This window comes from Hirundo rustica, chromosome 12 (genome assembly GCF_015227805.2).
Source record: "Hirundo rustica isolate bHirRus1 chromosome 12, bHirRus1.pri.v3, whole genome shotgun sequence".
Lineage (NCBI taxonomy): Eukaryota > Metazoa > Chordata > Aves > Passeriformes > Hirundinidae > Hirundo > Hirundo rustica.
In genome coordinates, this window is record NC_053461.1 from 7695961 (window position 1) to 7708909 (window position 12949).

Genomic DNA, 12949 nt, shown 5'->3' on the forward strand with positions numbered 1-12949 from the left:
GAACACATCCCGGTCTCCACACGTTCAAAACACAGTTCTAAGCACTCCTGTTGGAATAAATTCCACATTCGTGACCCAGACGCTCTCAGAGAGCTCTCAACCTCCAGCAGCTCCCCACACTTGCCATTCTCGATTTCTTTGGTCAGCTTTGGTCCGCTGGGGCCGGGGCAGAACCAGCTGAGGGCAACAGATCCCTGAACTGGGTCTGCCCGGCAGGATTCCCGAGGAGGATGAGGGGAAAGGGGTGAGCTGGTCACTGGTGTCACCCGACCCTGGACACCAGCCCCGAGGGGACCCGAGGGGGATCTGCCAGCCCTGAGGGGACCTGCCGGCCTCGAGGGGATCCACCAGCTCTGAAAGCATCCATCAACCCTGCGGGGATCTGCTGGCTCCAAGGGGATCCATCAGCCCCAGGGAGCATCGGCCACTCCCGAGGGGGGTCTGCCAGCCCCGGGGGAACCCACCGGTCCCGGGGGGGGTTCTGCCACCCCCGGGGGGACCCGGCGGTCCCGAGGGGCGGTCCGGGGGCGGGCGGGGGCGGTGCGGGCCCGGCCCCCAGCCCGAGCGGGTGCTGCCGTGCGGGGAGGGCGCGGCGGAGCGGCGGGCGCCGAGCTTTAAATGAACATTAATATCGCTCGGGGAGGGCAGCGCCGGTGGCTCGGGACGGGCGGCCGCGGCGGCAGCGGAACCTCCAGCTCCTCTTCCTCCTCCTCCTCCTCCTCCTCCTCCTCCTCCTCGGCCGCGGCGGCAGGTAGGCTGTGCGCCTTTGACCGTGGAGTCCTGCCCGTCCCCGAGCCCCGCGGGGGAAACGCGGGATGCTGCGGGATGCAGGGATGCTGAGGGATGCAGGAATGCTGCGGGATGCGGGGATGCTCAGGGATGCTCAGGGATGCTGTCAGGGCGCACAGAGGGACGCGGCAGCCCCCGGGGCACGAAGGCAGAGCCGGCATCTCCTCTCAGCATCGCTCCCCCGGAGCGGCCGGAGCGGCGGCGGCGCTGGCCGGGAGCGGCCGCCTGTTGCCGGCTGTCGGAGCTCGGGGAGGCGCTGAGCCGGCGCTCGGGGGCTCGGGCAGCCGTGCCGGGCTCCGCGGAGCCTCCGCCGGTCCCTGTGAGCTGGGCAGAGCCGGCGGTGCGGGGTCCGGAGCTCCCCGGGCATCGCGGGACTCTCGGATCCGCGGAGAGCCGGAGCGGACTCGCCCCGATAATAAAAGTTATCTGCAGAAGGCGGAGTGGTTGATTTTCTTTCGTTTGCTCCTCAAATACTCCTCCGGCGCTCCGCTCGCCCGTGGCTGCGGAAACACCAAGTGTCAGCCCCAGTGCTCCGTTTCTGGCTTGTCGGTAATGGATTTAAAGCTTTAGTCGTAATTTCAGCGCATCTGAGAGCTTCGCTCCGTTGCTTTAGAACTCGTTTAAAACTGTATTTTCGGCCAAGACGAGTGAACTTTAAAGAAAATCAGGTCAGCCATAGATTCCGGGCATCAAACCCTTTCAGGTCGCAGAAATAGCCACAGAAGTATTGCGTGACCAATTCTTTTTTCTTGCACAGAGCTTTGTCTTTTTTTTTTTATTATTTTAGTTGGAATTTCTGACGGACATCTGAGCTCATAAACTGGATGTTTTCAGCTCTATTTTAATGAAATAAGCATGCTTTCTAAGCTTGCATGTTGAGGCAATTATATTAGTCTCCCTTGGGAGAGGTTTGAGTTTCTGATAGAGCCCGTAGTTCTTAAAATAACAAAATCTGTTTAGCACAAGGGGGTTTTTTGTGCATTTTTTGGGTTTAGGTTTGTGGGAAGGCGAGGAAGAAGATGACTGAGGGGGATACATGGATATGAGCCATTACGGGGTAAAGAATATGCTTGGATATTAATGGAAAACGTTCAGAGGGGACGTTTGATTTCAAATATTCTGCACTCGAAACAAGGCTGTCCGTAAGTTTTTGCATCTCTTACTAAGTCTCGAAGGCAGGATTGACTAATATTTATCTTGCAGTAAGTGGGTCAGATGATAACATCTTCCACTGGATCTCTTCCTTCTGTATTGGACGGCCTCGGTTGCTAAGTAGCTCTGAATTGCTAATCCCAAAGTCAATGATGTCATGATGACATCATCACATCCTTTCACCTGATTGATTCTCAGAAGAGAACAGTAATGAGATTTGATATACATGTCCCATCTCTTTAATATTCTTCCTCTGCTTCAGGGGATTTCCTGACCTGCCTGACAAATTCCAATGAATCACACTGAGCTCTAGTAAAAAGATGTTTCTTTTGGAGACGTGGAACATTAAAGGGACAGTGGCTGCTCTTGGTCTTTTCAAAAGCTGAGGAACTCAGCAGCTTGCGTTTCAAATGTGGAGTTCTGGATACGGAGGGCAGTGATTTAAAACTCGGACTTGCTGAAGTCAAGTGCAGGTGCGAGAGTGGCTCGGGTTTCAAAGAGGATCGAGTCACTCAATGTGTTTGAGTCTCAATGCTGGAGCTGCTGCAGGGGGCACAGGGAAAGCAGGAGCAGCTTCAGCTGCCAAAATAAATTGCAGTTCTAATGGTAAATCCGTGAAAACCCATCAGGAGTTGCCACGTTAAGAATGGTATTGAACAGTACTGAAGACAGCTCAGAATTTATTTGTCTTTCTAATTAGGCAACGTAATTGGTAAGTTTGAAGGATTTTAATAGCAGCGCTGCCGTCGCAGGGAAATCCTTGTAGGAGAGTTTTAAATCTTTAAAGGGTGTGGAACGTGTACAGAATTGTTGGGGTTTGGTTTCTTCTGAGGTCAGAGGCACAAATGGTGTCATTTGCAGATGATCAGCAGGGACTGCTGGTTGGTTTTTACACTTGGTTTTTATTGTGTGCATCCAGATGAGCACAGTCTTCGTGAATTTTAGGTGTTTTCCTCCTCAGCAGCTTTGTGATCATGAATTTCTGCACAGAGAGCAAGTTTGAAAGGCTCCTGACAGGGCAGTCTGTATTTCAGGTGTGCAAACCTTCCTGCTTCTCATGTGGAAATGGGAGAAATGAAGCAATTTCTGGTTTTTTTTGTGGAACGTGCAGTTCCGTTTGGTGAAGTGAAAAGCTGAGCCCGTCTCAGAACATTCAAAGGCTGCACAGAATTGCTTGATAAATATCGTGGGCTGCTAAAACATATTTCAGAGGTAAACAATGATCTGTCGGCGTGGATGAGTTGGTGTTAATGTATTTACTGAAGGCACTGATTGCTGATTTTATTCCTGCTCAAGATCTGCAGCGTTGATGGCACTATTAAGTCTAACAGAGTAGTAATCGAACATGAGGAGTGGGAACGAGTGGGAAGCTGGTGGGGGAGGATGTTTTTGGCTGTGTGTTTGAATTCTGTTCACCCTGTAAGTGCAATCCAAGCTCCAGATGTAAAAGGGAAATTTCTAAATAATCTTTAAGAGTTCTGCACTCCTCGTACTATGTGCAGTGACAAATTTCCACAAGCTTTAGATTCTTTCTGGGATGACTCAACTACGAACAAGTGATTTGGAAAAAAAAAATGTTATCTCTGAAGAGAATCCTTGGTGACAATTTCTTTTCAAGTTATTTTAGGGATTTTTCTGCTTGCCATGATTTCTTCTAACTCCTGCCTGCCTTGAATGCTGGAGAAGAGAGATGAGTTTGGACTTGGGGATGAATCTGTGCACGTTAGAGGGTCAGCTGTGACATTTGCATGGTTGTGCTTGGGATGTGATGACACACTTGGTTACATAAAGCAGAGCACCTCAGAGCCTCCGCAGAGCTGGCAGGGCAGGGGTGATGCTGCAGCATCCCTGACCTCTCTGAGCAAGTGACAGAGAGGGACAGGGCCGTGCTCCCATCAGGGCAGAGCTCACACACACACACACACATACATACACACACGGGCTCAGGTCATGCACAGCCCAGCAAAGCTCGGACCAGGCAGCTGAACCTCTGCTTGTGCCAACAGCCATGAGAAATTCAACCTTTAGGGTTTTTAAACCACAATCAATCTCCTTCAGAACCTGACCGGGATGTTTTGCCCTCCTGCTTCCATTCCTGTGGCTGTCAGGATGAGGAGAGGCTGCGTTTCAGCCCCAGCTTCTACTCCCGTCCTCAGCTCTGCGTGAGGATAGAGCCAGACACCAAGTGGATTCTTGGATTTACTTTTCTGCTCTTTAAATGTAGATCTTTAAGGGGAAAATAATACCTACAACAGCTTCACAGACTGCTTGTGTGAGCCTTTTATAAGGGCAAGACTGGCAGATGGATATTTGAGAAGTGTAGTGTGATAAGTGAATTCACCTACAGCTGGATCTCCTTTATTGATGCAGAAAAATCTGACAGAACATGGACAGGATTTGTCCCTTATAAACTAGGAAGGAAAATAATTAATAATCCCAGTGATCTGCAGTAATCCCAAAGATCTGCACCAATCCCATCCCAGTGATCTCCAGCAATCCCAACGATATAAAACACCCCCTGAAATGAATAAAAATATCCCAGATATTGTAGCTAACATCACCCAATAGCTATGAAAATTCTATTTAAGGCTTAAATTAAGCAATCTGAGGTGTCAATTTTTCCAAAATTTTTCTTTTCCTCTCAAAGTCAGTTCTGACAGGATTCGTTGTCCAAAAATAGAAGTTATTTTAAAAATTATTCCTACAGTGAATTGTTAAGCTGAAGATTTTGATTTAATTCCAGTTTTGATATTTATCTGTAAGTTATATTTTGGAAGGAAAGTGATGCTGAGAGCACACTCAGTGCTGATTTTAGCCTGAAGTGCTTAGAGTAACCTCTGTGTAAATGGAACGTTTTCTGTGCAAAATAACAATTATTTAAATGTTTCATTAGAATGATGTTGCAATGAAAAACAGCGGAAAAATCAGTACTTTTTATACCAGTTGTATTCAGGAGTTTGTCAAGTGATGCCTACAGAGCTGAGGCTCATTCTGTAGCGTTACAAAATTGTGGAACAAGACTAAAAATCTAGGATGGGACGCAAAGCTGTGCTAGTGGTACCTAAACACATCACAAAATTTTGTTTTGAAACATGGATTTTTTCATTTACCAATCTGTGTATTCCTGTTAATAGAAACTACAAATTCCTAAGACGTTATCCCAGCCTGATCCTGAACTCTGCTTGTGCAAGGAATTAGGATTGTTTTTCCCCCTTGTCTTTCTAAAGTAAAGCAGACAAAACTCAAACTGCAAACTCCTTTCCCAGAGAGGTTTACTCAGCGTTTTCATCACTTCACAGCACTGGGTGAAAAGTTTATGGGAACATATTTCACCTGAAATATGACTTCTAAGATGTTCTGGAAGGCAAAGGGTACCACCAATAATCCAGTTAGTCACTCTGAGTTCTGTGATAAAGCTCAGGGAATCGCTTTGCTGTTGGATCCTTGAGTTTGGGGATTTTTCTCCTGGCTGGAAAGCAGTGGAGATTCATGTGGAGACTCTTTTTTTTTTTTTTCCTGGATGGGTGGAGACTCATCTACCAACTGCCAAGGTGCCCAAATAGAAAATCCTCTCTCCTGCCAAGGTGATATTGCTGCTTAACCCCTCCCTTAATTCCAGCCCCCCTCTGCCTCCCCCCAGGCCTGTTTGCCCAGAGGAGCTGGGATGAAAGGAGGAAGCTGGTTAAAAACAAGGATCCTAGGGATAAAACACGGCCTCCAGTGGTGGCCACAACAAGGGGAGCACTGTTTGGTGTTCTCCTCCTCCTCAGTTGTTTTTTAAAGGCCAGCAAAAGCCTAAGGAAACACTCGGACAGTCACGGCAGCACAAACCCCATTATTGCACCGCCGCCTTGCTGCTGGAAATTTTGCATTCTGCATCTTTGTTGCCTTCTCTAAATGCTACAAATAGCAGGAAGAGATTGGTAAAATGACACAGATGCATTAATTATGATTTGATTACAGAGCAACCAGAGGAGTCTATTCTGAGGAATATGCAATTAGAGAAAATTCTGAGGACTATCTAACCTTCTGAAATTAAAATTAACTGGGATTATTCGAACGGGGTTTGAACATCTCTGAAAAAATATATCATTCCTCAAGGATCCTGCTGCTCTTGTGTGCTAGATCCTCTCTGGCTTGGCAGATGGGCTTCAGGGTAACACAATGTCATCTTGCTCAGCTGCACGGGCTGCTTCCTTCACCTCCCAACCCCATTTTAGTCCCGTTTTATTCCCATTTTATTCCCACTTTAGTATCCCTTGCTGGTCTGGTACAGGAGGGTGACACAGAGCCTGGAAGTGAACAGCCACCCCTGGGTTGGAGCACACAAAAAGGCCGAGCAGTTCACGCATTCCTGGGTCATCGACAGAGCTCCTCCATCCCACGAGCAGGAAAAACAGAACCGTGCACGCTTGCAATGCACGTTCCAAAGGGGATGCGTGGATGGAAAATTCCATGCCTTTTTCCTCTGGCAAATTATTTGATGGAAGGAAGCTATATGATTAATTATGTTAAGTTTCTCTGTGGGCTTAAATGGTACAAATGGCCCGGATTTAATTGCATTGATTTCACTGGCTGCCGAACACCAGCAAAATTCCAAATCCGTCCCGGGGCTGAGGAACGGCGTGCCTTCAGCTCCTGCGCAAAACTGCTGAAATGTGATGGCAATTCCGTCCTGGCACAGGGACCATGGTTTTCTTTGCTGTCCTGAGCTGAGCTCAGCCAGCTGGATGGGCAGCAGCAGCAGCCCTGGGGCTGGGCAGGCAGTGGGGCAGAGGCTGGGGCCACCAGCAGGGCTCTGAGGCTGTGCCCTGCACCCAGCCACGACCCCTGGCAGCAGCTGCAAACTGCAAACATATTGTGCTTTCCCTCAGTGCTTGACTCATTCATGAGCCAGTGGTAAAAGGGCTTCTTTTTGAGGGGGGAGAGTGTCTTGTTTTCTGGAGAAGTTTTCAGCATTTATTGCTTCTGCTTGAAAACTGTATCCAGAGCACAGTATCAGCCTGGAAGAGCAGCACCTGCCAGGACCCCTCCTGGGTTCTGCTTGGGTTGGAATGTTTGTTTTTGGGGCTGGAGAGGAAAGGAGGATGGCTCCCAGCTCAGCCAGCCCTGTCCCTGCACTGTCTGAATCCACGAGAAGGCAGGAAATCAGGCTTTGGTGCTGCTCTGGGGAGGGATGGGGTTGTGAGGGGGGCACAGCTGCTTCCCCCCTGCTCCCAGTGGGGATGACTGAGCTTGCTTTGACCTTGCTCACCTCCAGAAGAGCCCAGAGCTGCCTTGACAGGGAATGTGGCTGTCAGAGATGCTGCTCAGGACGCCCAGAGGATTCCTGCTCTTCCCAACAGGTGCTGAGCACATTTAAGCTCAGCTTAATTCAGCAGCCTGTCAGTCTCCTTTGTCACTTGTAAGGACGTTTCCTGGCATGGTGCCTTATTTATTTATTTCAACAACTCTTTTTAGGAGCCTTCAAACCCTCCAACTTCAAAGCATTTGTGTGTATTCCTACTGACCCATGTGTGTTTCCTAGGGATAAACCCCAGGCTGGCAACTAAGGGATAATTTGCCAAGGGTTGCTTTAATAATTGAGGTTATTTATGTTCTGCCTGAAATTCCCTGGGTTGGTGACTAAGAGAAACTTTGTATTAAGCAAAAGGAGGTTGTTGTAATGCTTTGATGTGGAAATGCTTAAATGCCAGAAAAAAAAAAAAAAAAGTGGTGTATAGATAGATAGAGCTTGCTTGAGGTATCTAGGGACAGTTTATATCAAGCAAATGTAGATTTTACTATAAAGATTATAGATTTTTATAATAGCCCTCTAAAACTTTAATAGCAGACATCATAGAAAGGTCAAAATCAAATTATTTTCCTGGACCGTGCTGCTGGTGCTTATGAGCCGAGTCCTTTTTCAAAATAAAGACCTGTGTGATATCAATTATGGAGGCACTAATGTTACAATGGATGTGCGGGGAGATTTTATTTCCTAACACCTATTTCAGGGCTGTTCCTGCTGAACAAACTGGCTGAGCAGGCCGTTAAATTTGTGGAATTAAAAGGCTGGAGTGGATTTGCAGCACGTTAGTCTTGCCTCATGAAGGTGGTTACATAAGGGTCCCTTCCCTTCAGCTGCTGGATCTGTACTTCCCATGCCACTTCTTCCTTTCCATGTTGCTGATAGATCAGAAAAAAAAAAAAACCACAGATTTTGCTGCATTTTCTTCTTTTTTTTCTCGCCTCTGTTCTTGAGGCTGATTAGCACAAAGTAGCTCTGAGCCATGGCTTGGGCACCAGAGATTCTGAGAGCCTCAAACAGCCGAAATAATGGAGTTGGATGAAGGATGCTGGTTGCCATGGGAACGGTGCATGTGCCACACAAGATAATGTAACTGCTGTGGTGTGGGGATCTGTGCTGAATATTGATTTGAGATTTCCTGGATTCCTTGGAAGAGCTGGGCTTTGTGCCGGGTGTTCCACCTGGCAAGGCAGAGCAGCTCATCAGCTGGGCTGGGGCCAGGGAGAATTTCCTCCTCTGAGCAGAGTTGGCTCTTCCACAGGGATGGAAGAAGAAGGGGCAGGAATTCCTGGGGGCAATCATCAGGGTCACAGCCTTTCCTCGTGGAGCTCACAAAGTGCTGGGTGTTAGGCTGGAGTTAATGGAGAGTAGGAGCTGAGGTGCTCCAGGGGAGTGCCCTGACTTAAAGTGACAATAAAACACCCCAGGAAGCTGAACTCTCACCTGTGTAATGTTTCCTGTGGTGGTTGTCACCTGGACACCTGCACAGGGTCACAGTTTCCCTCCGTGTCCCTTCATCGCTCCACTTGGTAGCACTGAAAAGTTCATTTCTGTCCCAGCTTGCCAAGGACAAGTCTAATGAGTGGCAGAACTGTGCAAAATGGTGGGATTAATAAACATCAACTCATTGGCAGCCAAACATTATTTATTATTATTATTATTATTATTATTATTATTATTATGTCAGTATTGGCCACTTCCCCAAGCTGGGGGAAGGTAAAACGAGAAGGTTTTAATTTGGGGTAAGGTAAAACATAGAGGTTTTCATCTGGGGGAAAGTAGAACACGAAGGTTTTAACTTGGAGGAATTCTCTGTGAGCAGGATCACACTTGGTCCTGTTTCTAGGTGAGGTTGGGATTCTTGCATAAAAATGAACACAGCAGGACTGGTTCTGCTGTAACCTTGCAGCCTGAAGTTCTGTCTCCTGACATGACAAGGAAACTCTGATTATTGCTCCCCTAGCCCAGATCCTCAGTGACAAAACTCTGCAAAACTTTCTCAGTGCTTTATCTCCTTGGCAAGAAGCGGCTGGGGCCATTCTTGCTCCGGAGGATTGTGCAGATGAGGTAATGCAAATTAAATTCCTGTCCTCCTCCTCTTTCCCCCTGGGAAGGGTGATGCCACAAACTCTTGCTTGCCTTCAGCAGGATTGCTGTCAATTTGCCACGAGTTAAGAGAAAATGTTGTGTAATTATTGACCTTAGCAGATTTGGGGAAATTATCTGTATTCTTTCATACTTGCCTTGTGCTGTTTGATCCTCCTGGTGTTGTCTGGATCGGGTCTTAAAAGTACTGGACCTTTAGGAAATGTGAATTAGAGAGGTTTTCTGTGGCAGCTCTAATAACTTGTTTTTCTCGAGGTGGGGATGCTGAACTTAAAAAGTATCTGAGGTGTTATTTGTAGAAATGTGTCTGGGAGGACAGATTTAGAAATTCTAGGCTGCTGTGCCCTCTGGGCACGGTTTGCAGGTTTGTGTGACTTTGCTCTTCAGTACAGGTCGTGTCCAAGGTGGTGCTCAGAGAGCCATTCAGTTTATTCCCTCCTGCTGGTTTGGGGTTTAAATCCTGCCACCACATCCCAGCAGAGTCCCCTGCTTTACTGCCAATTCCAAAACCTGATTGTACAGGATCAGCTCCTCCGAACTTCTGGGGGTTTTGTGCAGCCAGGACAAACTGAGATATTATTTAAGACATCTTTTATAACCAGATCACCTGCCCTGTAATGTAGAGTAAGTTATATTTTGGAGCTCCTAAACACACTAGTGGGCTTTGGTATGTTCAGTTAAAGCCATTGGGGGTTTTTGGTTGGTTGGGATTTTTGGTGGGGGTTTTTTTGTTTGTTTGTTTTTTGTTTTGGGGTTGGTTTTTTGGGGTTTTTTTTGAGGGGGGTGTTGGTGGGTTTTTTTTGGTTGGTTGGTTTTTGTTTGTTGTTGTTGTTGTTGTTGTTGGTTTTGTAATGCTTTAACATTTTCCGAGTTTATGTAATAATTTTGCGGGTGAAAATCTTGGTCTTTTTTAGAAACAAAATATATTTTGGATTTAGGAAGTGAACTAATTAATGAATTTGGACATTAGGCATGGCTTCAGATATCAGTAGGACTTCTGCCTGAGTGAAACCTGACGGGTGGTGGAGCAGTGCCTCCCATGTCCGGTGATCCATCCCTCTGTGTGCAGCTGCTGTGCACAGCAGGATTGGGATCTCTGCCAGCTGGCAGGGTTTGCCTGTAAATGCACAAATCCACACCCCGCCATCATCTGTGCGTGTGAAAATGCGTGTACTTCACGTTCTCTCCTCATCCTGTGGCGGGGAGGCTCCTGCCCTCACCTGGCCGTGTGTTTTAGATGATTTCTGGGGTGATGAAGTTCTGCAGTTCCGGTCGAAGTGAACAGACCGAATGTCAGCTCGGGTTTTTGCTCTGGCCTGCGCTGTGCAGCCAGCTGGGAGTGGTTTGTCACCATAACGAGGTGACAATGCTGTTCTGGCCCAACCTGCAGCAGCGGCACAGCCGCCGATTGTCACTAGTTTGTCCTTGGGCTATCTGGGCTAGTCCTGGGCTAGCAGCATCTTAAAGAAAGCTCAGCTTTTAGTATGGGGACAAGCAGAAATGTCTATAACCACACACAGCAGCCTGGCTGTGTGCCTGTGGGGGGTTGTGGGGTTTTATGGGGTTTTATAGGGTTTTATGGGGTTTTACGGTGTTGATGTCTGTCAGCCTATTGCTCTGCACCCAGGATTTTCCGTATCAAAGTGGTGATATTTTTGACAAAACCAGAGACTGGGTTTACTCTATGATATCTTCTCAAATGCCATTTTCTCTGAAAAAGTAGACTTTGAGGGGATAGATACCAAAGCCACGTGAAAGACAGGGAATCTGGTGGTGCTGTTGCATGGAAAAGCATCCAGTCACCAAAGGCTCACTTTCCACCTGACCCCTCAAATGACCCCTCCTGGCTGGACTCCTCTCACTCTGAGAGCTACTGCTGGTTGCTGGGGTGCACTGCACGACATTCTGTAATCCCACCCTGTTCACTGCACTAAAACCAGGATTATAAAGTAAATTATCTCCCTGTGGCTGGCCAAGTTTTGGGAGAGCGGGTGTGAGAAAAAGATGGTGGCTGCTGCCCCCTCTCCAAACTCACAAAAGCTCTGCTTGCTGGCTTGGACACAATATTGTCCCAATGATCAGCCTGTGGTGTTGGGAGGGGAATAAGAAGGAATATTTCTGGAGGAGACATCAGGGAAGGAAGCCAAGTGTGTACCTTGGAAAGAGCAGTGGCTCGAGTAGATCAACAGGAGTTGGCCCAGCTTGTGAATCTGGCCCTGGCACCTTGGGCCCTTCCCTGAGGAGCACAGGGAGGGTTTGGCTGGATCCTAAGCGCCAGCAAAGGGAGCTTGTGGGCCTTACATTTCTGAGTCTGAAGGGATTTTAGCCTGCAGCAGTGCTAACTGTTTCCCAAGGGAACAGTTCTCAATAAAGCCTCTTCTCAAAACAATCTAAGCAAAACAACTCTCCTTTCCCAAAGCAATCTTTCTCCAGGTGGAGTTTTGCTGTTTCTCTAGTTTCACCAATGGGATTAGAGAGGCGTTGTTCCTAGTCACCAAACATGTCGGGTCTGTATGGGAACACCTTATAAAAGGTGGTAAGAATTAGACAATAAACCCTTCTGTACTCTTTGTCTTCTGAAAATACTTGGAGTCTCTTGTCTTTCTTTCCTGCCCTACAGCGACTGTGGCTGGCTGTGGATTATCACTCAGAATTCCCTTTGGAAGTGCACACAGCAGCTGAGCCTGCCAGCGCACGGGCACGGGGTAGCATTTCATCCTCGTGGCTGGCTGGAAGAGGAGATGGATGGCTGCACTTCCCAGCCACACTGGCAGGGCCGTGGGGAAGATTGTTCTCCCACTATTGCATTCAGCCACTCCAAGGATATCAATTTCCACTGAGCACGGGGATGGTTTTGCTTTTGCACAAGAGATTCCAAGGAGGCACTGGAGCGACAAAAGCTATTGCCAGGGGTCTCCAAGGCACTTGACAAGTTTATAGAGTGATGATAAACTGCTGGGGTAGTCCCAGTGGAAATTGGGTTTGATGGAAATAATAAAGAATTGAAGGTGCTCAAGGACATGGTTCGAAAGTAATTTGGAGAGGCCATGGAACATTTGGATTTGTCTCAGTGTGATTCCTCCCACAGAGGGGAGCTGAACGGTGACTGGTGGGATTTATGACAGCTTTTTACTTTTCCATATTGAAAATTGAGCTTCAGCACCATAGCCTGCTCCTGTCTTTATGCAGATGACATAAAAACGAATGGGTAGCTGATGGAGGTAATATCATGGGGACGGGGAAGGTTCGCCTGCAAATTTTCCTGGAATGTCTTTTATTTTACAGGAGCCTGCATACCTCAGCCAAAGTGGTTTTGTAATGGACAAATACATGCCTGGAAAATGCTCAGGTGGGCCTTTAAATATGTCCCAAAATTTCCTTGATAGCTCTTTAAGGTCTATTTTAAAAAAGCCACACGCACAATTGTGTGCAGCTCACATCTGTGCCAGCACTGACAGTGGTAGAAAGGCAAGCTCATTTAGTTCCTTTTGTTCTTTATATCAGAACTTGTTGCCTTGTCAACACAAAAGCTGTTTTATTTCCAAGGAACACACACTTTCTGAGCAAACCCTTCAAGAGATTTTTTTCCCCTCTCATGAGACCACTAAATTT

General features: G+C 47.5%; 1 protein-coding gene across 1 annotated transcript in view; it reads left to right on the plus strand.

The window, feature by feature from the left end:
* Window positions 1-580: 580 nt before the first annotated feature.
* The window catches only part of SLC6A1 (solute carrier family 6 member 1), a 57547-nt gene continuing 45178 nt past the window's right edge, over window positions 581-12949 (plus strand). Inside the window, exon 1 of the mRNA XM_040076372.2 lies at window positions 581-751. The gene's annotated coding sequence lies outside the window, so the exon portion shown is untranslated. The remainder of the gene's footprint in view (window positions 752-12949) is intronic.